Source organism: Hemitrygon akajei, chromosome 17, assembly GCF_048418815.1.
Source record: "Hemitrygon akajei chromosome 17, sHemAka1.3, whole genome shotgun sequence".
Classification (NCBI taxonomy): domain Eukaryota; kingdom Metazoa; phylum Chordata; class Chondrichthyes; order Myliobatiformes; family Dasyatidae; genus Hemitrygon; species Hemitrygon akajei.
The window spans coordinates 4,311,733-4,335,016 of record NC_133140.1 but is presented as its reverse complement, the minus strand read 5'-3'; the positions used below and the strand labels follow the sequence as shown (position 1 = coordinate 4,335,016).

Sequence of the window (23,284 nt, the reverse complement as noted above, 5' to 3'; positions counted from 1 at the left end):
ATATAGCTGTAACATTAACTCTCGGCTCCTAAACTCAATCCCACAATTGATGAAGGCCATTGCGCCATATGCTTTCTTAACAACAGAGTCAACCTGTGCAGCAGCTTTCAGTGTCCTATGGACTCCGACCCCAAGAACCCTCTGATCCACCACACTGCCAAGAGTCTTACTATTAATACTATATTCTGTATTTGACCTACCAAAATGAACCACTTCACACTTATCTGTGTTGAACTCCATCTGACACTTCTCAGCCCAGTTTTGCATCCTGTCACTATTCTGCTGTAACCTCTGACAGCCCTCCACACTATCCACAACACCTCCGACGTTTGTGTCATCAGCAAATCTGTCATCAGCCCATCCCTCCACTTCTTCATACAGGTCATTTATAAAAATCACAAAGAGTAGGGGTTCCAGAATAGATCCCTGAGGCACACCACTGGTCACTGACCTTCCTACAGAATATGACCTGTCTACAACTACTCTTTGCTTTCTGTGGGCAAGCCAGTTCTGGATCCACAAAGCAATGTCCCCTTGGAGCCCATGCCTCCTTACTTTCTCAATAAGCCTTGCATGGGGTATCTTATCAAATGCCTTGCTGAAATCCATATACACTACATCTACTGCTCTTCCTTCATCAATGTGTTTAGTCACATCCTCAAAAAATTCTATCAGTCTCCTAAAGCACAACCTGCCTTTGACAAAGCCATGCTGACTATTCCTAATCATATTATGCCTCTCTAAATGTTCCTAAATCCTGCCTCTGAGGATCTTCTCCATCAACTTACCAACCACTGAAGTAAGACTCACTGGTCTATAATTTCCTGGGTATCTCTACTGCCTTTCTCGAATAATGGAACAACATCCGCACCCCTCCAATACGCCAGAACCTCTCCTGTCCCCATTGATGATGCAAAGATCATCGCCAGAGACTCACCAATCTCCTCCTTTGTCTCCCACAGTAGCCCGGGTTACACCACCTGGTCCCGGTGACTTATCCAAATTAATGCTTTCCAAAAGCTCCAGCACATCCTCTTTCTTAATATTTATGTGCTAAAGCTTTTCAGTCCGCTGTAAGTCATCCCTACAATCGCCAAGATCCTTTTCCATAGTGAATACTGAAGCAAAGTGTTGGTGCGTGGCCAAGTGGTTAAGGCATTCGTCTAGTTATCTTGAAGGTCACTAGTTCGAGCCTTGGCTGAGGCTGCATGTGTGTCCTTGAGCAAGGCACTTAACCACACATTGCTCTGCGACAACACCGGTGTGAAGCTGTATGGGTCCTAATGCCCTTTCCTTGGACAACGTTGGTGGCATGGAGGGGAGACTTGCAGCTTGGGCAACTGCCGGTCTTCCATTAAAAAAAAACTTGAGACTAACGGAGGCTGCACGCACGCATGCACGCGCACGCGCGCACACGCACACACACACACACACATCTCCCCCCCCCCCCCCCCCCGCTCTCTCCTCCGGTTGCCATGGATGACCGTGGAGGTGCGTGTGCTGGTGAGGACCCGTGACTCAGCCTTCAGAGCAAGTGACAAGGCAGCCCAAACAACAGCGAGGGCCAAACTATCCTGGGCCATCAGAGAAGCAAAACATGCACATGCCCAGCGAATCCACAGCCACTTCCAGGATAGCGGCGACACGCGGTGCATGTGGAAGGGCATTCAGGACATCACCTGCCTGTGCTGGTGATGCCTCCCTCCCAGATGTGTTGAACATCTTCTACGTTTGTTTCAGGGTGGAAAATGATGTGGTGGTGAGGAAGACCACTCCTCCCAATGACCAGGTGCTGTGTCTTACCATGGCCAATGTGAGGAAAACTCTATGCAGGGTCAACCCATGGAAGGCAGCTAGACCAGACAATATTCCTGGCAGAGTGCTCAGAGGGTGTGCAGACCAGCTGGCAGATGTTCTCACTGACATCTTCAACATTTCCTGGAGCAGCGCCATCATTCCAATGTGTTGCAAGGCTGCCACCAATGTCCCTATCCCGAAGAAGTCTTCGGTGTCCTGCCTGAAGGACTACCGTCCCATTGCACTCACATCCATCATCATGAAATGCTTCGAGAGGCTCATCATGAGGCACATCAAGACCCTGCTACCCCCCTCACTGGACCCCCTGCAGTTCACGTATCATCCCAATCGCTCAACAGACGACGCCATCGCCACCACCCTCCACCTGCCCCTCACTCACCTGGACAAAAAAGACACGTATGTTCGAATGCTGTTCATAGGCTTCAGTTCAGCATTCAGCACAATCATTCCTCAGCACCTGATCGGAAAGTTGAGCCTACTGGGCCTGAACACCTTTCTCTGCAACTGGATCCTAGACTTCCTGACTGGGAGACCTCAGTCAGTCTGGATCAGGAGCAGCATCTCCAACACCATCATACTGAGCTCGGGTTCCCCAGGGCTGTCTGCTCAGTCCGCTGCTGTTAACTCTGCTGACCCACGACTGTGCAGCAATACACAGCTCAAATCACATAATCAAGTTCGCCAATGACACAACCGTGGTGGGTCTCATCAGCAAGAACGATGAAACAGCATATGGAGAAGAGGTGCAGCTGCTAACGGACTGGTGCAGAACCAACAACTTGTCTTGAATGTGAATAAAACAAAAGAGGTGGTTGTTAAGCACAGAGTGACCACTCTCCGCTGAACATTGACAGCTCTACTTTGAGATTGTGAAAGGACCAAATTTCTTGGTGTTTGCCTGGCGGAGAATCTCACCTGGTCCCTCAACACCAGCTCCATAGCCAAGAAAACCCAGCAGTTTCTCTACTTTCCGCGAAGGCTGAGAAAAGTCTATCTCCCACCCCCCCCCCCCCCCCCCCCCCCCATCCTCACCACTTTCTGTAGAGGATGTATCGAGAGCATCCTGAGCAGCTGCATCACTGCCTGTTTCTGGAATTGCACCATCTCGGATCACAAGACCCTGCAATGGATAGTGAGGTCAGCTGAGATCATCGGGGTCTCTCTTCCCGCCATTACAGACATTTACACTACACGCTGCACCCACAAAGCTAATGGCATTGTGAAGGACCCCATGCAACCCTCATACAAACTCTTCACCCTCCTGCCATCTGGGAAAAGCACTGAAGCATTTGGCCTCTCACAACCAATGCAACAGTTCTTCCCCCAAGCCATCAGACTCCTCAATTTCCAAAGTCTAGACTGACATCTACATCATTTATTATTATATTGAAATTTGTCCTCTGCTGTGCCTATTGTCTTGTTTATTATTAATTATTGTACTGCCCTGCACTGTTTTGTGCTCTTTATGTAGTCCTGTTTAGGTCTGTAGCCTAGTGTAGTTTTTGTGTTGTTTTACATAGTCTAGTGTAGCCTTGAGTTGTCTCACATAGTCTAGTGTAGTTTTCTGTTGTTTCATGTAGCACCATGTTCCTAGAGGAACATTGTTTTGTTTTTACTGTGTTCTGTACCAGCAGTTTATGGTCAAAATGACAATAAAAATCGACTTGACTTGAATACGCACTTTTCCACTGTCACACTTGATTGGTCCTATTCTCTTGCGTCTTATCCTCTTGCTCTTCACTTACTTGTAGAATGCCTTGGGGGGTGTTTTCCTTAATCCTGTCTGCCAAAGCCTTCTCATGGCCCCTTCTGGCTCTCCTCATTTCTTTCTTAAGCTCCTTCCTGCTAGCTTTATAATCTTCTAGATCTGTATCATTAACTAGTTTTTTGAACCTTCCGTAAGCTCTTCTTTTCTTCTTGACTAAATTTACAACAGCCTTTGTACACCACGGTTCCTGTACCTTACCATCCTTTCCCTATCTCATTGAAACGTACCTATGCAGAATTCCATGCAAATGTCCCCTGAACATGTGCCACATTTCTTCTGTACGTTTCGCTGAGAATATCTGTTCCCAATTTATGCTTTCAAGTTCCTGCCTGATAGCCTCATATTTCCCCTTACACCAATTAAACACTTTCCCAACTTGTCTGTTCCTATCCCCCTCCAGTGCTATGGTAAAGGAGATAGAATTGTGATCACTATCTCCAAAATGCTCTCCCACTGATAGATCTGACACCTGACCAGGTTCATTTCCCAATACCAGATCAAGTACAGCCTCTCCTCTTGTAGGCTTAATCTACATATTGTGTTAAGAAACCTTCTTGAACATACCTAATAAACTCCACCCTATCTAAACCCCTTGCTCTAGGGACGTGCCAATCGATATTTGGGAAATTAAAATCTCCCACCACGACAACACTGTTGTTATTACACCTTTCCAGAATCTGTCTCCCTATCTGCTCCTTGATATCCCTGTTACTATTGGGTGGTCTATAAAAAAACACCCAGTAGAGTTATTGACCCCTTCCTGTTTCTAACTTTTACCCAAAGAGATTCAGTAGACAATCCCTCCATGTCTTCCTCCTTTTCTGCAGCCGTGACGCTATCTCTGATCAACAGTGCCGTGCCCCTACCTCTTTTGCCTCCCTCCCAGTCCTTTCTGAAACATCTAAAGCCTGGCTCTGGCCATAAGCATTACTGCCCTTGTGCCACCCAGGTCTCTGTAATGGCCACAACATCATAGCTCCAAGTACTGATCCACGCTCTAAGCTCAACTGCTTTGTTCATAATACTCCTTAGTTTAAAATAGACACATCTCAAACCATCAGTCTGAGCGCATTCCTTCTCTATCACCTGCCTACCCTCCCTCTCCAACCTTTCTCTGTTTGTGAGCCTACCACCTCTTCCTCCTTCTCTTTAGTTTGGTTCCCACCCTCCAGCAATCCTAGTTTAAACTTTCCCCAATAGCCTTAGCTATCCCCACCAGGGATCCAAGTGCAACCCATCCTTTTTGTATAGGTCACTCCTGCCCCAAAAGAGGTCTCAATAATCCAGAAATCTGAATCCCTGCTCTCTGCTCCAATCCCTCAGCCTTGCATTTATCCACCACCTCGCTCTATTCCTATACTCACTGTCATATTAATTAAGTTAAATTAATTATAGATTAATTAATTTAAATAAGTAATGCAAAAGAGAACAGAAATTGTGAGGATTGGAAAGGTTGTTTTCCTAGGGCCAAAAGAGGCAGTGGATGATCTTACAAAGTTTTATAAAGTCACAAGGGACATCTCTGTAAGACAGATAAATTCTCAGGTCAACTATCTGTTGAGTTTACCCAGCATTTTGTCTAGATATTTTTAAAATCGTTGATATTAAGGTATTTGTCAATGGTACCTTTGTTCAATGAACAGTAGTTCATTGAAATAGTTACTACCTGCACAGTTTTGTTGCTGATCAGCCAAAGCTTGAGTATTGTCCAGGTCTGGCTAGATTGGGATGTGAATTGTTTGGTTATCTGTAATTCTTCAAACAAGAACCAATGGAGTGAATGTCATTTTGGAAGCATCTAATGGTACCAGAGACATTGCTTGAAGAACTCCTCTAATTATGACTTTTCTCTTTGGAGTGGTGGAGGCTCAGGGGAGATACGATAGATATGTATAAAATTAGGAGAGGCATAGATAGGGTCAACAGCTGGTATCGAGTCATAGAAGCAGACCCTTCAGCCCAACTGAGTCATGCCAACCACAGCATCTTTTTTGCTAGTCCCTTTTGCCTGCATTTGGCCAGTAACAGTCCAAGACCCTCCCCTTCATGTAGCTGGAATTACAGACAGACAGACATACTTTATTGATCTCGTGGGAAATTGGGTTTCGTTACAGTCGCACCAACCAAGAATGGTGTAGAAATATAGCAATATAAAACCATAAATAATTAAATAATAATAAGTAAGTTATTCCAAGTGGAAATATGTCCAGGACCAGCCTATTGGCTCAAGGTGTCTGACACTCCAAGAGAGGAGTTGTAAAGTTTGATGGCCACAGGCAGGAATGACTTACTATGACGCTCAGTGTTGCATCTCAGTGGAATGAGTCTCTGGCTGAACGTACTCCTGTGCCTAACCAGTACATTATGGAGTGGATGGGAGACATTGTCCAAGATGGCATGCAACTTGGACAGCATCCTCTTTTCAGACACCCCCGTCAGAGAGTCCAGTTCCACCCCTACAACATCACTGGCCTTACATCTTTACAAAGAAGTGACATAGGATCAGAGAATGTTGAATCTTTGTGGGTGGAGTTAAGAAACTATAAGGGTAAAAAAAAATTATGGGAATCATATACAGTCGGCCCTCCTTATCTGTGGGTTCTGCATGCATGGATTCAACCAACCGCGGATTGGGAAAACCCGGAAGTCCTCTCTCCAGCACTTGTTTGAGCATGTACAGCCTTTTTTTTCTTGTCATTATTCCCTAAACAATACTATTTACATAGCATTTACATTGTATTAGGTGTTATAAGTTATCTAGAGATGATTTAAAGTATATGGGAGGATGTGCATAGGTTACCGCGGATCAGGAATGGAAAAAATAAAATGGAAGTTCTCCAAGTCGGAACAGGTACATCTGGTATTATTTAGCATCAGTTAATCAAATGTTTGTCTTAGTATATAGTATATATTTTACCTTTCTATGCATATAAAACACAAGAAATGTATGTATTTCAATAATTAAACCATTGTTGCTTAGTAATAATTGTAGCTTTCATCAGGGCAGGGCTTTCACATGCTCCATTATACTCACTTTATCCGGACTGTAGCCTAATGCTTTCCAATGACCGATGGCATTTATCCTCTTTCTGATCGCATTATTATTTTCACTTTATTTTCAATTGTGATCGTTTTTCGGAACTGAAACACTGCAGATTCAGAGCTCTGCCGGGTCCTAAAGTCCATTGCACTGAGAGAGGTTAAATAAGCTCCAGAGCTCTGCTGGGTCCTAAAGCCAACTGATTTGAGCATCCGCGTTTTTTGGTATCCGCAGGGGATCCCGGAACCAATCCCCCACGGATAAGGAGGGCCGACTGTATAGAGCTCCAAATAGTAGCCAAGATGTGGGGTATTGAGATTGCAAAGGGAGCTGGAAAAGGCATGTAATAAGGTTAGTGACACAATTGTAATGGGGGACTTCAATACGCAAGGGCATTGGGAAAATCAGGTTGGTGTTGGATCCCAAGAGAGAATATGTTGAATGCCTACAAGATAGCTTTTTAGAGCAGCTTGTGCTTGAGCCTACTCAGAGAAAGGCAGTCTTAGATTGGGTATTGTGTAATAACCCAGATCTTATTTGGGAACAATATAAAGGAACCCTAAGGAGACAGTGATCATAATATGATTGAATTCATACTGCATTCTAAGAGGGAGAAGCACAAGTCACATGTATTAGTATCACAATGGAATAAATGAAATTACAGGGGCATGAGAGAGGAGCTTGCCCAAGTGCGTTGGAGGATAATGAAAGAGTAGAGATGGCTGAAGTTTTTGGGAATAGTTCACAAGCCACAGGATCAATATGTCCTACAGAGGAAGTTCTCGTCAAATGACAGAGATAGGCAACCATGGCTGATAAAGGAGGTTAAGGACTGCATAAAAAACAAGGAAAGGGCATATAAGGTAGCAGAAATGAGTGGAAAGTTGGATGATTGGGAAAATTTTAAAATCCAACAAAAAGCTTCAAGGGAAAAGATGAAATATGAGGGCAAACTAGCCAATAATATAAAGCAGGATACTAAAAAATTTTTCAGTTATACAAAGAGTAAAACAGGTGAGAGTTGATATTGGACCACTGGAAAATGATAGTGGTGAGGTGGTGATGGGGGACAAAGAAATGGCAGATGAACTTAATGGGTACTTTGCATCTGTCTTCACTGTGGAAGACACTAGCAGTGTTTCAGAAGCCCGTGAGTGTCAGGGAGCAGGAGTGAGTGCCATTGCTATTACAAAGGAAAAGGTGCTTGGCAAACTGAAAGTTCTTTAGGTGGGCAAGTCACCTGGACCAGATGGACTACACAGAGTTCTGAGAGAGATTGCTGAAGAGATAATGGATGCATTGGTCATGATCTTTCAAGGATCACTTGATACTGACATGGTCTTGGAGAACTGGTAGATTGCAAATGTCACTCCACTCTTTAAGAAGGGAGGAAGGCAAAAGAAAGGAAATAATATGCTAATTAGCCTAACCTCTGGTTAGGGAAGTGTTGGAGTCTATTATTAAGGATTAGGCTTTGGGGTACTTGGAGATTAATGATAAAATAAGTCAAAGTTTGCATGGTTTCTGTAAGGGAAATCTTGCTTGACAATCTTTTAGAGTTCATTGAGGAAGTAACAAGCAGGGTGGACAAAGGAAAGGCTGTGGATGTCATTTACCTGGATTTTCAGAAGGCATTTGATAAGGTGCCACACAGGAGGCTGCTTAACAAGATAGAATCTTATGGCATTACAGGAAAGATACTGGCATGGATATGGCTGACAGGCAGGAAAACATGAGTGGGAATAAAGGGGATCTTTTCTGGTTGGCTGAAAGTGCTAGTTGTGTTCCTCAGGGGTCCATTTTGGGACTGCTGCTTTTCATATTGTCAATAATTTGGATAATAGAATTGTTGACTTTGTGGCAAAGTTTGTAGAGATATGAAGATAGGTGGAGGGGTAGGTAGTGCTGAGGAAGCAATGCAATTGCAGCAGGACTTAGACTAATTGGAAGAATGGGCAAAAATGTGGCAGATGGAATACAGTTGGGAAATGTATGATAATATATTTTGGCAAATGGAACGATAGTGCAGACTATTATCCAAATGGGGAGAAAATTCAAATATCAGAGATGCAGACGGACTTGGGAGTCTTCATGTAAGAGTCCTAGAAGGTTCATTTACAGGTTGAGGCTGTGGCAAAGGTTGGCATTTATTTCAAGGGGAATAGAATATCAAAACAAGGAGATAATGCTGATCCTTTGTAAGACACTAGTCAGGCCGCACTTGGAGTACTGTCAACAGTTCTGGGCCACATATCTCAGAAATAATGTGTTGTCATTGGTTAGAGTCCAGAGGAGGTTCACAAGAATGATTCTGGGAATGAAGGAGTTAGTATATGAGGAGCATTTGGCAGCTTTGGGCCTGTCCTCACTTGAATTTAGAAGAATTTAGGCAGATTTCATTGAAACCTGAATGTTGAAAGGACTAGATAGGGTGGATGTGGAGAGGATGTTTCCTATGGTGGGGACATCCAGAACTAGAGGGCAGAACCTCAAAATTGAGGGGTGACCTTTTAGAACAGAGGTAAGGAGTAATTTTTTTTTAGCTTGAGAGTAATGAATCTGTGGAATGCACTGCCACCGACTGCAGTGGAGAGCAAGTCCGTGGTTATATTTGAAGTGGATTGTTTTCTGATTAGCCAGGGCATCAGAGGATATGGCGAGAAGGCAGTTGTATGAAGTCGAGTAGGATCTGGAATCAGCCAAGATGGGATGGTGGAGGAGATTTGATGGGCTGAATGGCCTGTTACTGCTCATATGTCTTTTGCTGTGATGTACCTATCCAAATGTCTCTTAAATGTGCAATTGTATCTACCTCCGTTCATTCTAAGTACTCACTTCCCTCTGTGTGAAGATGTTTCCTCTCAAATCTGCTTTAAATCTCTTCCCTCTTGTATGTGTGCCCTCTGGTTTTAGATTCTCCAGCCCTGGGGAAAAGACAGATTATCTATACTCCTTGTAATTTTATAAACTTCTATCACCATATTTTATTCTAGTCTCCAAGGAATAAAGATACAGTGTTGAAATCTCTCCCTATAATTCAGGTTCTCTACTTCAGAGCATCCTCATAAATCTCCTTTGCAACCACTCTAGCTTGACAACCACTTTTTGCTCAAGGGATGACCACAATTGTAATATTCTGTGCAGTCTCAACACCTACTTGTATAACTAACATAATGTCTCTACGGAAAACTTGATGACCTGAGTGATGGAGGCTGGAATATAAAATGCCTTCTTCACCACCCTCTCTGACTGCATAGCTACTTTCAGTTAACTTTGCACTTGTATTTCTATATTCATCAATTCCACAACACTTGTCAGTACTCAGCCATTCAGAGTATAGGTTCTGCCTTGATTCGAAGGTCCAAAATGCATCATCTCACATTTAACTAAGATGAAATCTATTTGCCATTCCTTAGCCCATCTCCCTAACTGATCAAGATCTCATTGCAATTCATTAGAACTTGCTTCGTTATCAACAGGTCCCCCTTAGTATCATCAGCAAACTTGCTTATTGTGTCATGTACATTCATATACAAATCTTTTAAACACATAATGAATAACAGAGGTCCCAACACTGACCCCTTGGGTACCCCACAAGTCACAGGCCTTTAGCTGGAGAATCAACCTTTAATCATCACCCTCTGCTTAGTATCATCAAGCCAATTTTGAATTTATTTCACCAGCTCACCCTGATTCCCAACCGGTCTCATCTTCAACATCAGCCAGCCATGCAGAACCTTGTCAAATGTCTTACTAAAGTCCACATAGACAACATCCATTGCTTTAGCTTCATATATCCCCCAAGGTACCTCTTTGGAAAAACTCCAGAAGAGTTTTTAATATCCTGACGGGAATGTTTGCTAGTGCTGCAAGGGGAAGTTTAAACTACAGTTGCAGGTGAGTGGATCCAGTATGCAGAACAGAGAGTGGAGAGGTTGTGGAGACAGGGTTTGCATGGGTCGACTAATGCTGTCAACTTCAAACATTTCATTGCAAGAAGTATCATAGGAAAGGCATGAGCTCAGGGCATGGATCAACACATGGAATTATTATATTGTAGGCATCAATGAGATTTGATCACAGGAGGGGCGGGAATGGCAGCTCAATATTCCAGGGTTCTTTTGCTTTAGATGCTACAGAGCAGGAGGGATTAAAGGAAGAGGGGTGCCATTACTAGTCAGGTAAAATGTCAAGGCAATGCCTAGTCAGGACAGACTGGAGAACATATCTAATGAGGTGTAATGGGAGGAATAAGTAAGGTATGGCCACGTTAATGGCCAGACCACACAACAGAATTTGCAGGAACAAGAGGTTGTTATAGTAGGTGATTTTAACTTTCCACATGACTGGGACTCTCATAGTGTAAAAGGACTAATGGGATAGAGTTTGTCAAACGTGATCAGGAATGTTTCCTTAATCAGTCCCAATGAGAGTGTGCGATATTTGAGCAGCTGTTAGGGAATGGAAGAGGGCAGGTGACAGAAATTTGTGTAGGGGAACACTTTGCATCTAGTAATCATTATGCCATTAGTTTCAAAGTAAATTTGGAAAAAGATAGGTGTGGTCTGTGCATTGAGATTTTAAATTGGGGCAAGGACTATTTTGATGGTATGAGAGAAGATTTGGCAAGGGTGAATTGGGACAGACAGTTTTCTGGCAAAGATGTACTTGGTAGTGGGTGGCCTTCAAAAGTGAACTTTTGAGAATACAAAATTTGTATGTCTGTCAGAGAATTTAAATTATCCTTGGTGACAGGTGAAAAACTGGAGGATTGGAGGATAGCTAATGTTTTGCTGCTTAAGAAAGGCTCTAAAAATAAGCCAGCAAATTATAGGCCAGTGAGCTTGATATCAGTAGTGAGAAAGTTATTGGATGGTATACTAAGGGGCAGGATGTACAAGTATTTGGATAGACATGGACTGATTAGAGATAGTCAGCATGGCTTTGTGCATGATAGGTTGTGTCTAACCAATCTTATAGAGTATTTTGAGGAAGTTATCAGGGAAGTTGATGAAGCCAAGACAGTGGATGTTGACTGCATGAACTTCAGGGCATTTGATGGTCCCACCTGGGAGGTTGGTTAAGAAAGTTCAGTTGCTTGGCATTCAATGAGGTAGTAAAGTGGATTAGTGGCTTTGTGGGAGAAGCCAGAGAGTGGTTGTGGTTGGTGGCCTGTGACTAGAGGAGTACTGCAGGAATCAGTGCTGGGTCAGTTGTTGAATGTCATCTACATCAATGATCTGAATAATGTGGGTAACTGTTCCACCATATGAAGAAAGACTGGATCGACTAGGCTTATACTTGCTGGAATTTAGAAGATTAGGAGGGATCTTATTGAAATGTATAAAATTCTAAAGGGATTGGACAGGCTAGATGCAGGAAGATTGTTCCCGATGTTGGGGAAGTCCAGAACGAGGGGTCACAGTTTAAGGATAAAGGGGAAGCCTTTTAGGACCGAGATGAGGAAAACTTCTTCACACAGAGAGTGGTGAATGTGTGGAATTCTCTGCCAGAGGAAACAGTTGAGGCCGGTTCATTGGCTATATTTAAGAGGGAGTTAGATATGGCCCTTGTGGCTAAAGGGATCGGGGGTATGGAGAGAAAGCAGGTACAGGGTTCTGAGTTGGATGATCAGCCATGATCATTCTGAATGGGGGTGCAGGCTAGAAGGGCCGAATGGCCTACTTCTGCACCTATTTTCTATGTTTTTATATCAGTGAGGAAGACTATCAGGGCTTGCACCAGCTGGAAAAACGTGCTGCAAAATGCCAAACACGAGGAAATCTGCAGATGGATTTTAATGCAGACAAGTGTGAGGAATGCTGTAGAACAAAGGAGGCTGTGAATACAGATCCATAATTCATTGAAAGTGGCACCACAGGTAGATAGGGCTTTAAAGAAAGCATTTGGCACATGGACGTTCATAAATCAAAGTGTTGAATACAGGAAATGGGATGCTGAAGTTGCATGTTACATTGGTGATGTCTAATCTGGAGTTTTGTGCAGTTTTGGTCACCTTCCTGCAGAAGAGGTGTAGATGGGGGTGCTTTATAAGAAGACTAAAGGGAGATTTAGTAGAGGTATACAAAATTAAGAGTGATATAGATTGGGTAAATGCAGACAGATTGTTTCCACTGATGTTGGGTGGAATTACAACTAGAGGTAATGGGTTAAGGCTAAAAGGTGAAATGTTTAGTGTGAATTTGAAGGGAAGCCTTCACTCAGGGATTTTGTGAGTGTGGACCGAACTGCCAGTGCACATGGTGCGTGCCAGCTCAATTTCAATGTTTGAGAAGTTTGGATAGGTACATGGATGGTAGAGATGTAGAGGGCTATGGTCCCATTGCAGACTGATGAGAATAGGCAGTTTAAATGGCTCCACACTGATTAGATGGGCTGGTGAGTCTATTTCAGTGCTGTCCTTTTCACGACTCCAAGGTTTGCACTCTTGACTTCCTACTCTCAAAACCGTGCTGACTAGTTCTGATCAGATTTTGACTATTTAAGTGTTGTTTCTCAGAATTCTCTGCAGTAATTTCCTTACAACTGAAGTCAGGCTGACTGACTTGTGGTTTCCTGTCCTGTTGTTGCTACTCTTCTTGAACATTGGAATGGTATTAGCCACCCTTCAGCCTTTTGGAATTTCACCAGTGGCTAATGATGCAAGTTCTACAAGGACCTTGGCAATTTCTTCCATGGCTTACATAGGAAGCACTTGGTCAGGCTCGGGGGATTTGCTCATCTTAATGTGCTTCAAGGCTACAAATACCTCCTTCCTTGTGATATGCATATGTTCCAAGACCTCACTACATATTTCTTCATTTCTCTGATATCCTTAGTAAACACCAAGGAGAAATAGACATTAAAAATCTCAGCCATTCCTGTGGCTCCACATAGGCAGTTCTGAAGGTCTTGAAGAGGACTTGTCCCTCCCTGGTCACCATTTTACTATTAACACAAGAATTTCTTGGACTTTACCTGCTAAATCCATATTATACCTTCTTTTTGTCCTGATTTCCCTCTTAAGCACACTCTTAAAGTTACATATATTCATCAGTGGAATCATTTGGTACTGTGTACCAGAATCCTAAAACTGATGCACGCTTTTCTTTCTTGCTGCAGACTCAATGTCGCTCATTAGCCAAGGTTCCCTGTGTTAAACCTTACTTCTAATTATTACCTGTTACCCGATGCAAGAACAGACAGTACTATGGAGGATGAAGTAACAGCTTTTTATTAGTAGCTCGCTACTAGAGAGAGCCCTCCTTAGGCACACACAGGGGGCCCATACCAGAGGTCTTTCTCCCAAAGCACAGAGATAGAGTTTTTATACAATTTTTGTCACTTATGCAAGAAACAACTTTTTAGCTACCCCCATAGTCACATGCCCAGCAACAGTGGTATTTCGAGACAAAGATCACTTAATCACCTTAAAAACCAGTCAAATTCAGACAACCGGGACAATGTGTGCAATGAGATAATTTCTCATCTTTCAACAGTCGTTCGGCATATTTGGAGACAAAGTATAATTAGATTACCTCATCCTGTAGGTGCAAAAAGCCAGCAACGCATAGCTTGACATCTAATTTTTATATGTCAGCAGAACAAACTAGCTCTTTACCATCTCATTCCCTCCTTTTATCATTCCATGATAACACAATTAAATTGGGGCTGAAAAAGGTGCCACTAATTTAGTAGTGAAAGCCTTGCAGCAAGTGTTTAAACAGGTCAACAGTACACAACACACAATGATTATCACGGCAACAATGATTAGCCCATGCAGGAGATAAGAGCCCCATGATCCCTCTAGCAACCAGTTGAGTCACACTTCTCCTCTTGAGGACACTTGCCTAAAACTATCTAACTGCTCCTGAATCTCTAGGATTGCGCGAGAGACAATATAGGACTCGTCCCTGATGTGAGTGATGCACTTATCCCTAACAATGGCATACACCCCTCCTTGCAGAGCTAACTGGTAGTCCACAGCGTACCGGGTCTGCAGAGTGTAAAGCCAATGTTCTGCCTTGGTTGATTGCCTCCAGGCCCTCTATTGTGCTGTTCCCCGATGCTGTCAAGCCACAGATGAGGTAGTTTTGGTTCCTGGCAGCTATGGCCCCAGCAGAACCCCTGAGGGAGAATGTGCTGAGCTAGCCGTAGGCTACCGCTGATCCCAGAGTGGTTGGGTCCTTATAATCCGCACAAAATTCTTTACTGATGGATCGGGCCACCAGTCGTCGTTGAGCATGAGTTTCCTGTGGGCAAGGAATGGTGAGAGGGCTGATCGTTCCAACTGCGAATAGTGGAGGCAGAATATTGGTAGCCGTAGTATAGATTCCGTTAAAGAGGAACATGTATCTGCTCTTTGCCCGGTAGCATGTGAAACTACCAGAAGAAAATATTTTCTGATACCAGGTATATTCAGAGCGGTATATTGGGGCAAAAGCCAGTGATATTGTCCCTATAGAAACATGGGTCCCATTACAATGACCACATACATACTCCCTTTGGGTAGGGAAACACACCTTTCTCGAGTACAGGTACATGAAAACTTCCCTCGTCTTATTCTGCAATCATGATTCAGACACTGCTTTTCAATGCAGGGGATGTTCTTAGGGACTTTGGCAATTACACACCCCATCCTAATCCCCGGAAACAGAAAGGGTAGCCTTGTGTGCCCCTACAGCTAGAGTTTGTGACCCAACGTCCTTCTTCCCAATTGTCATTTCGTTGCATTTGTTCCTTTAGCCAAGACTGAGATCCCCAGCACTTGGATTGCCAATTCTCTGAGGTCCACCCAGAGATACTGTTCAGACTTTCCACACACCATCCCCTACTCCCTCTTGTAAACCTTACCATATCACCTTTACACTCTCTGCCTGACCTATCCTCTTCCACTAAATCCTCCCACCTCCTTTCAGATGGGTTAGCCACGAATAGTGCCTCCACAGATTGAGCCAAGGGGTAACCTATAGTTTTATTACCATGAAATCGCATATGCATGTCACAAAAGAGATTACTTTCCAAAGTATCTGTTAGTACAAACATAAAAAGTCCAAGTCCAACAACAATCACTTTTAATTCGGTGACCGTCACTTACATTCGCACAGTTGAATCCAACGGTCGTGACCTTGTACTTTTACTGCTGTGGGCATTTGGAGAAGGATCTGAAAAGGCCCTTTCTACCGGGGTCCAAGCTTGTGGCGCTCCCAATCCCTTATTAGTACTGAATCTCCAATTTTCAAATCCGGCCACTCCACCTCTGGTTTTTCCCTGTGGCTTAAATGCCTCCTGCTCCTGAGAATGAAGAAACTTTAGAGAGGATGTTAACTGCCTGAAATACCTTTGCAATTCATCCCCCATAACATTAAGGTCAACTTGGGTGGGAGGCTGAGTGTTAGCATCCCATGGGGGTCCTTCTGGGACATCCATAAATAATTTCAGCTGCTGATACTCCAGTAGTGGAATGGGGAGTAATCCTCAAATGATACAAAGCTAACGGAAGGACCTTCAGCCAGCTCAGTCCGGTTTCGGACATTAACTTAGCCAGCTTATTTTTTAGGGTGCCGTTAGCCCGTTCCATTATTCCTGTAGCCTTTGGGTGATAGGCACAGTGGAATCGCTGTTCAATGTGCAGCACCTCACATAGCTCTTTATTTATCTTCCCCACAAAATGAGGACCATTGTCCAAACTTATCTGGGTACCCCGGATCTTGGTATAATCTCTGTAAGTAACAACCTTACCACCGTGGAAGCTTTATTATTGGTGGTTAGAAAGGCTTCAATCCATCTACTAAGCACACCTACAATCATTAAGCAATACTTATAACAGTGTACACGCGGTAGTCCGATAAAAATCAATGCATTCAAAAGGACCACTTGGCAAGGGGGTTTTTCCTGGGGCACATTTTACTCCTTTTCTCATGTTTGTTTGTTGGCATATCAGACATGATCGTATTTTCTCTTGTGCTGCCTCTTCCAATCTAGGGTGCCACCAGGTGTGTAATAAAATGTTAACTCATTCCCTCCTTGCCAAGGTGCATATCAGTATGCAGGCAATCATTAAGCATTGGTAACAAAGCATCAGTTATACATACTTGGCCAAGTGGAGTGAGTGCGAACACCTGTCAGATTAGTTTTGTTGAATCAGGGGTGTCCCTCTGCAGTTGTACAGTGTCCATGTCTGGAATACCCTTCGTTGTTGTGGTCGGCCTGCAGGCCAAGGCCAATTTCTTTGCCATGGAGACAATATAAATGGCAGTCTGCACCGCTAATTTGGCTTCCCTGTCTGCCCGATTATTACCTTGGGTGACTGTAGAGGAGTTGGAGAGATGTGCTGAGCACTTAATGATAGCCAATTGTTTTGGGAGGAGGATGGCACTGAGGAGGTTCTTTACATACGAGGCATTCTGGATAGGGGTCCCTGTGGAAGTGAGGAATCGTTAGGATTCGTCTTATGGTTGGGTGCCTTACTCATAATCATGTACATTTCATGTGGTTTCCACGGGGTATAAACCTGTAGAGTAGGAGCATCGGCATTTCCATGGGGATTGGGGACATTTCAGGTCGGGAGAAAACGTGGAGTGCTTGCATTCAGGGCTGCAGGTCCAAAGGGGTCATCATCATCATATTCCTTATCTGGGTCTATCATCTGGGTACCCTACTAAACAGTTTCTCTTTAGGGCATGTATTTTAGGTACGGGCAGCTGGGAAGGCTTTTCCTTTGACTGCTGCTTAGTTTGGCTTCTAGTTCTGGCTGCAGTAGGGTCACTAAATTGCTCCAGCCCCTGTCCCTGCTCCTGTTCATTAGATCTCTGAGGTGAGTAAGGAGGTGGTGGTTGGGACGCTTGTGGCTGAGGAAGTGGAGGGTAAACTGGGGCAGTGGGGCGCACTAGCCAATCCTCTTCTGTTTCATCTGTATTGTCAGTCTCATTTTGGAACAACATGGGTAATCCAGACATGTCTGGAGGTACCTCTGTTTTACCCTGGTAATTACCACCCTCATGTCCCCGTCCAGTTCCTATTCCTGTTTTTCTGTTTTCTTCCTCCTTTTCTGTCCTTTTATCATGGTCCTCACACTGATACTTCAACACTTCCCATGGCTTGGGTTTGTCTTCCCTGTCATATACACTAATCCCTCTTCTACATGCATTGTGTTCCCAACTATTTTGTCTAGACTTACTGGTTAATTCCTCGGCTGTTTTTCTCCATGTTGACTAACATTTTCCATTTTCCCCCTGAATTTCATTTCCACATTGCCACTTCTGCTTTAATGCATTTTTCCACATTCCAGGTCCCCCCTAATGGCCACATTCCATTTCCCAGTTTCTTATTTAATGAGGCAGATAATTTACAGAAATCATTCTCGTTACTGGGATTCTCCTTACAAATTTTGAACAAGGGGATATCCGGTCCAGACTTATCAAGGGTCTGACCCATTTTCCTTTAATCTGTTAATTTTGTGGATCTCTCTGCACCCACTTAAGGGTCCAGACCTTTGCGTGGGGGATTTTCCCTCCTAGCAACCGGTCTAAGGCAGGGTGTCCGAGACAGGCAAATTATCATAAGGTTACTTCAAAATGTATTAATACCAGAGTGAATCCTTTAACTCTTATCCGGGGCAAATCCTCAAGCCCACTTTTCTTATACCGGGGCGAATCCTCAAGCCCACTTTTCATTTACCGGGGCAAATCCTCAAGCCCACCATTCTTACCGTAGTATGTGGGTAATCTTAATGATTCTTCAGGAGTCCATTAGAGGATTACCCGCCAGATGAAGGGGTTGTCAAAGTGGACAACTAATGAGAGAGATCAAGGTAAATATTACCTTGTGGGCCCATCCATCTCAGGTCATTGCCACCGAGCTGATTGCTGACACCGTCTCACGTGGTGCCTCGATTTGGACTCCTGGCTGGCTCACCAAATTGTTAAACCTTACTTCTAATTATTACCTGTTACCCGATGCAAGAACGCACAGTACTACTACAGAGGATGAAGCAACAGCTTTTTATTTGTAACTTGCTACTAAAGAGAGCCCTCCTTAGGCACACACAGGGGCTCGTACCAGGGATCTCTCCCAAAGCACAGAGATAGAGTTTTTATACCTTTTTTTCATGTATGCAGGAAACAATCTTTTAGCTACCCCCATAGTCACATGCCCAGCAACAGTGGTATTTCGAGACAAAGATCACTTAATCACCTTAAAAGGCAGTCAAATTCAGACAACCAGGACAATGTGCGCAATGAGATAATTTCTCACCTTTCAACCGATGTTCTATATATTTGGAGACAAAGTATAATTAGATTACCAGATCCTGTAGGTGTAAAAAGCCAGTGACGCGTAGCTTGACATCTAATTTTTACATATCAGCAGAACAAACTAGTCCTTTACCATCTCACCCTGAACTTGATATCTCTACATTTCACCCTAACAGGAATTGTTAACTCCTTGTATGATCCTTTTAAAAACCTCTTGCCCACTGTTCTTTTGGCTTTGGAGTAACCATGTCAATGCCAGCTAGATCCTAAAATCTGGCCCTACTCCAGTTCAGGATTTAACCTGTGGATCTGTTCAATCTTTTTCCATAACTATTTTAGTTATGGTCACAGGACCCAAAGTTCTTTCCACTTGCTACTTCAGTTATTTAGACTATAGGAAAAGAATTAGGGTGTTTGCCGATTGCATCATGGCTGATTTATTATCCCTCTCAACCCTGTTCTCCTTTCTCCTCCCTGTAACATTTGATGTCCTTAATAATTAAGAACATTTCAACCTCCACTTCAAATATGGGCAGTGACTTAGCCTCCATAGCTTTTTGTAGCAATAAATTCTGCAGATTCCCCACCTTCTGCTGAAAGAAATTCCTCTACATCTCTGTTCTAAAGTTTTCGTATTCTGAGGCTGTGCCTGCTGGGTCTACACTATACAGTAGTGGATAGCACTTCACTTTACAGTACTTGACTTGGGTTCAATTTCTGCCGCTGCCTCTAAGGAGTTTGTACGTTCTCCCCGTGACCTTGTGAGTTTCCTCCAGGAGCTCCAGTTTCCTCCCACAGTCCAGAGACATAATGGTTGATTGGTTATTTGATCATTGTATATTGTCCTGTGATTAGGCTAGGATTAAATTTGGGGAGTGCTGGGTGATGTTGCTCGAGGGCTGGAAGGGCATATACTGCGCTGTATGTCAATAAACAAACAAACAAATAAATAATAAATTAAACATCTTCACGTCCACACTCTCATGACCAGGGGTTCCCAACCTCTTTTATACAATGGACCAATACCGTTAAGCAAGGGGTTCATGTACCCCAGATCGGGAACCTCTGATCTAGGCCTTTCGGTATTGTATAGGTTTCAATGAGATCCCCTCTTATTCTTCTTAACTCCAATGAGTACAGACCGAGTACTATCAAATGCTCTTCATGTGTTAACCCTTTCAGTCTTGTTGTCTAGAATGATCATTCTCCTGAACCTGCTGTGGACCTTCTCCAGTGCCTAAAAGATAAGGAGCACAAAACTGCTCACCATATTCCACTGGCCATGCCTTATAAAGCCTCAGCATTACATTCTTGCTTTGATATGTTAACCTTGCATTTACTTTCTTTACCTCTAAATTAATCTACAAGTTAGCCTTAAGGGTTTCCTGCACAAGGATTCAAATCCCTCTGCACCTCAGACTTCTGATTTTTTCTCCATGTTTAGAAAATAGTCTACACTTTTATTCCTTCTACCAAAATGCATGACCGTACACTTCTCTATATTATGTTCCTCTACCACTTCTTTACCCATGTTCCTTATCTGTCTATGTCCTTCTGCAGACTCCATGCTTTATAGGCATTAGTTGCCTCTTCACCTGTCTATATATTGTCTGCAAACATGGCCACAAAACCATCAATTCTGTCATACAAATTAGACAATAAACATGAAAAGAAGTGGTCTCAATACCAACAGCTGTGGAATGTTCCTAAAACGTTCTGAAACATTCCTGTTCCTAAAAACTCTGTTGACAATCCCTCCATGACTTCTTCCCTTTCTGTAGCCGTGATATTATCTCTGATCAACAGTGCCATGCCCCTACCTTTTTGCCTCCCTCCCTGTCCTTTCTGAAACATCTAAAGCCTGGCACTTGAAGTAACCATTTCTGCCCCTGAGTCATCCTAGTCTCTGTAATGGCCACAACATCATAGCTCCAAGTACTGATCCATGCTCTAAGTTCATTCGCTTTGTTCATAATACTCCTTGCATTAAAATAGACACATCTCAAACCATCGGTCTGAGCGCATCCCTTCTCTATCACCTGCCTATCCTCCCTCTCGCACTGTCTCCAAGCTTTCCCTATTTGTGAGCCAACTGCCTCTTCCCCAGTCTCTTCAGTTTGGTTCCCAACCCCCAACAATTCTAGTTTAATCTCTCCCCAATAGCCTTAGCAAACCTCCCCGCCAGGATATTAGTCCCACTGGGATTCGAGTGCAACACATTCTTTTTGTACAGGTCACACCTGCCCCAAAAGAGGTCCAAGATTCAGAAATCTGAATCCTTGACCCCTGCTCCAATTCCTCAGCCAGTATTTATCCTCAACCTCATTCTATTCCTATACTCACTGTCCCGTGGCAAAGGCAATAATCCCGAGATTACTATCTTTGTGGTCCTGCTTCTCAACTTCCTTCCTAACTTCCTGCAGTCTGCTTTCAGGACCTCCTCCCTTTTCCTACCTATGTCATTGGTACCAATATGTAACACGACCTCTGGCTGTTCACCTTCCCACTTAAAGATATTGTGGAAAATCCTGGACCCTGGCACCTGGGAGGCAAACTACCATCTGCGTTTCTTTCCTACGTCCACAGAATCGCCTGTCTGACCCCTAACTAATGAGTCCCCTATCACTGCTGCCATCCTCTTCCTTTCCCTAGCCTTCTGAGCTACAGGGCTAGACTCTGTGCCGGAGGCATGGCCACTGTTGCTTCCCCCAAGTAGGCCATTCTCCCCCCCCCCCCCCCCCCAACAGTACTCAAGCAGGAGTACTTATTGTTAAGGGGAGCAGTCACAGGGCTACTCTGTAGCATCTGACTCTTGCCCTTCTCTCTCCTCACTGTTACCCACTCATCTGTCTCCCGAGGCCCTGTTGTGATGACCTGCCTATAGCTCCTATCTATCACCTCCTCACTTTTCCTGATCAGATGAAGGTCATGGAGCTGCACCTCCAGTTCCCTAACACAGTCTCTTAAGGAGCTGCAGCTGGACGCACCTGGTGCAGATGTGGCCGTCTGGGAGGCTGGGAGTCTTCCGGACTTCCCACGTTTGACACCCAGTACAGACACCGCCTCACACACAAATATTTCCTGTCTGTAGGTAACTTAGCTCACCTTGACTCATTATCGCCTAAATGCCGTTGAACCAATGCCCTCCTACTCTGTCCCCCTAAATCGCTGAAGAAATAGTTTGAGTGAACTTGGCCTTTTCTCCTTGGAGTGATGGAGGATGAGAGGTGACCTGATACGAAGTGTATAAGATGATGAGAGGCATTGATCATGTGGATAGTCAGAGGCTTTTCCCAGGGCTGAAATGATTATCATGAGAGGGCACAGTTTTAAGGTGCTTGGAAGTAGGTACAGAGGAGATGTCAGGAGTAAGTTTTTTACGCAGAAAGTAGTGAATGCATGGAATGGGCTGCCAGCGACAGTGGTGGAGGTGAATATGATAGGGTCTTCTAGAGACTCCTGGATAGGTACATGGAACACAGAAAAATAGAGGGCTATGGGTAACCCTAGGTAATTTCTAAAGTAAGTACATGTTCGGCACAGCATTGTGGGCCGAAGGGCCTGTATTGTGCTGTAGTTTTTTATGTCTCTATGTACAGTATGTTGAATATTCAGCTTTGTATTGTCTGTAAATTGGAGAACGTAAATGTTTGGTCAAAATTTTACTATTTGCAAATAAATGTTTAACATACCTATTTGAAGTTGATGCATTTCCTGTTGCACTTGCTGGCCCCACAAATCTAATTCAACATTACAAAGTGTTAGATTGATCTTGGAGTAGTTTAAAAGGCTGAAAGATGTACACTCAGCTCTACTGTTTGCTTTCCCTGAAGGTGCAGTCGCAGGTTGACAGGGTGGTGTAGAAAACTTATGACATATTGGCCTTCATAAATCAGGAGATTGAGTATACAGACGGCCCTCCTTATCCGCGAGGGATTGGTTCCGGGACCCCTTGTGGATACCAAAAAACGCAGATGCTCAAGTCCATTAGTTAACCTGTTTCAGTGTGGTGGCCTTGGGACCCAGCGGAACCCCTGACCTTATTGAACCTGTCTCATAGTGGTGGTCTTTAGGACCTGGCGGAGCTCTGAATCGGCAGTGTTTCTGTTAACAAAAATAATCACGATCATGATGGAAAATAAAGTGGAAATAATAAAGTGATCAGAAGGAGGTGAAACGCCATCAGTCATTGGAAAAGCGTTAGGCTACAGTTGGTCAACGATCGGAACAATTTTAAAGGATAAAGTAAGAAAGGCCCTACCCCGATGAAAGCTACAATTATTACTAAGCAATGCAGTGGTTTAATTATTGAAATATATACGTGTAGCCTCTATGCTGGCGCGCGCCACTTTGTGAGCCGGTTCGAGTGCGCTGGGAAGTGGGTCGCCACATACGTTTCTTAAG

The 23,284-nt window shown here is 43.9% G+C and overlaps 1 protein-coding gene across 3 annotated transcripts in view; it reads left to right on the top strand.

The window, feature by feature from the left end:
* Nucleotides 1-23,284, top strand: part of ccdc102a (coiled-coil domain containing 102A) — a 211,969-nt gene that overhangs the window by 17,185 nt on the left and 171,500 nt on the right. The window contains exon 2 of one of the 3 annotated variants that reach the window (XM_073069604.1): nt 6,861-6,977. The exons of the other annotated variants lie outside the window; for them this stretch is intronic. The gene's annotated coding sequence lies outside the window, so the exon portion shown is untranslated. The remainder of the gene's footprint in view (nt 1-6,860; nt 6,978-23,284) is intronic. 3 annotated transcript variants of the gene reach the window in all.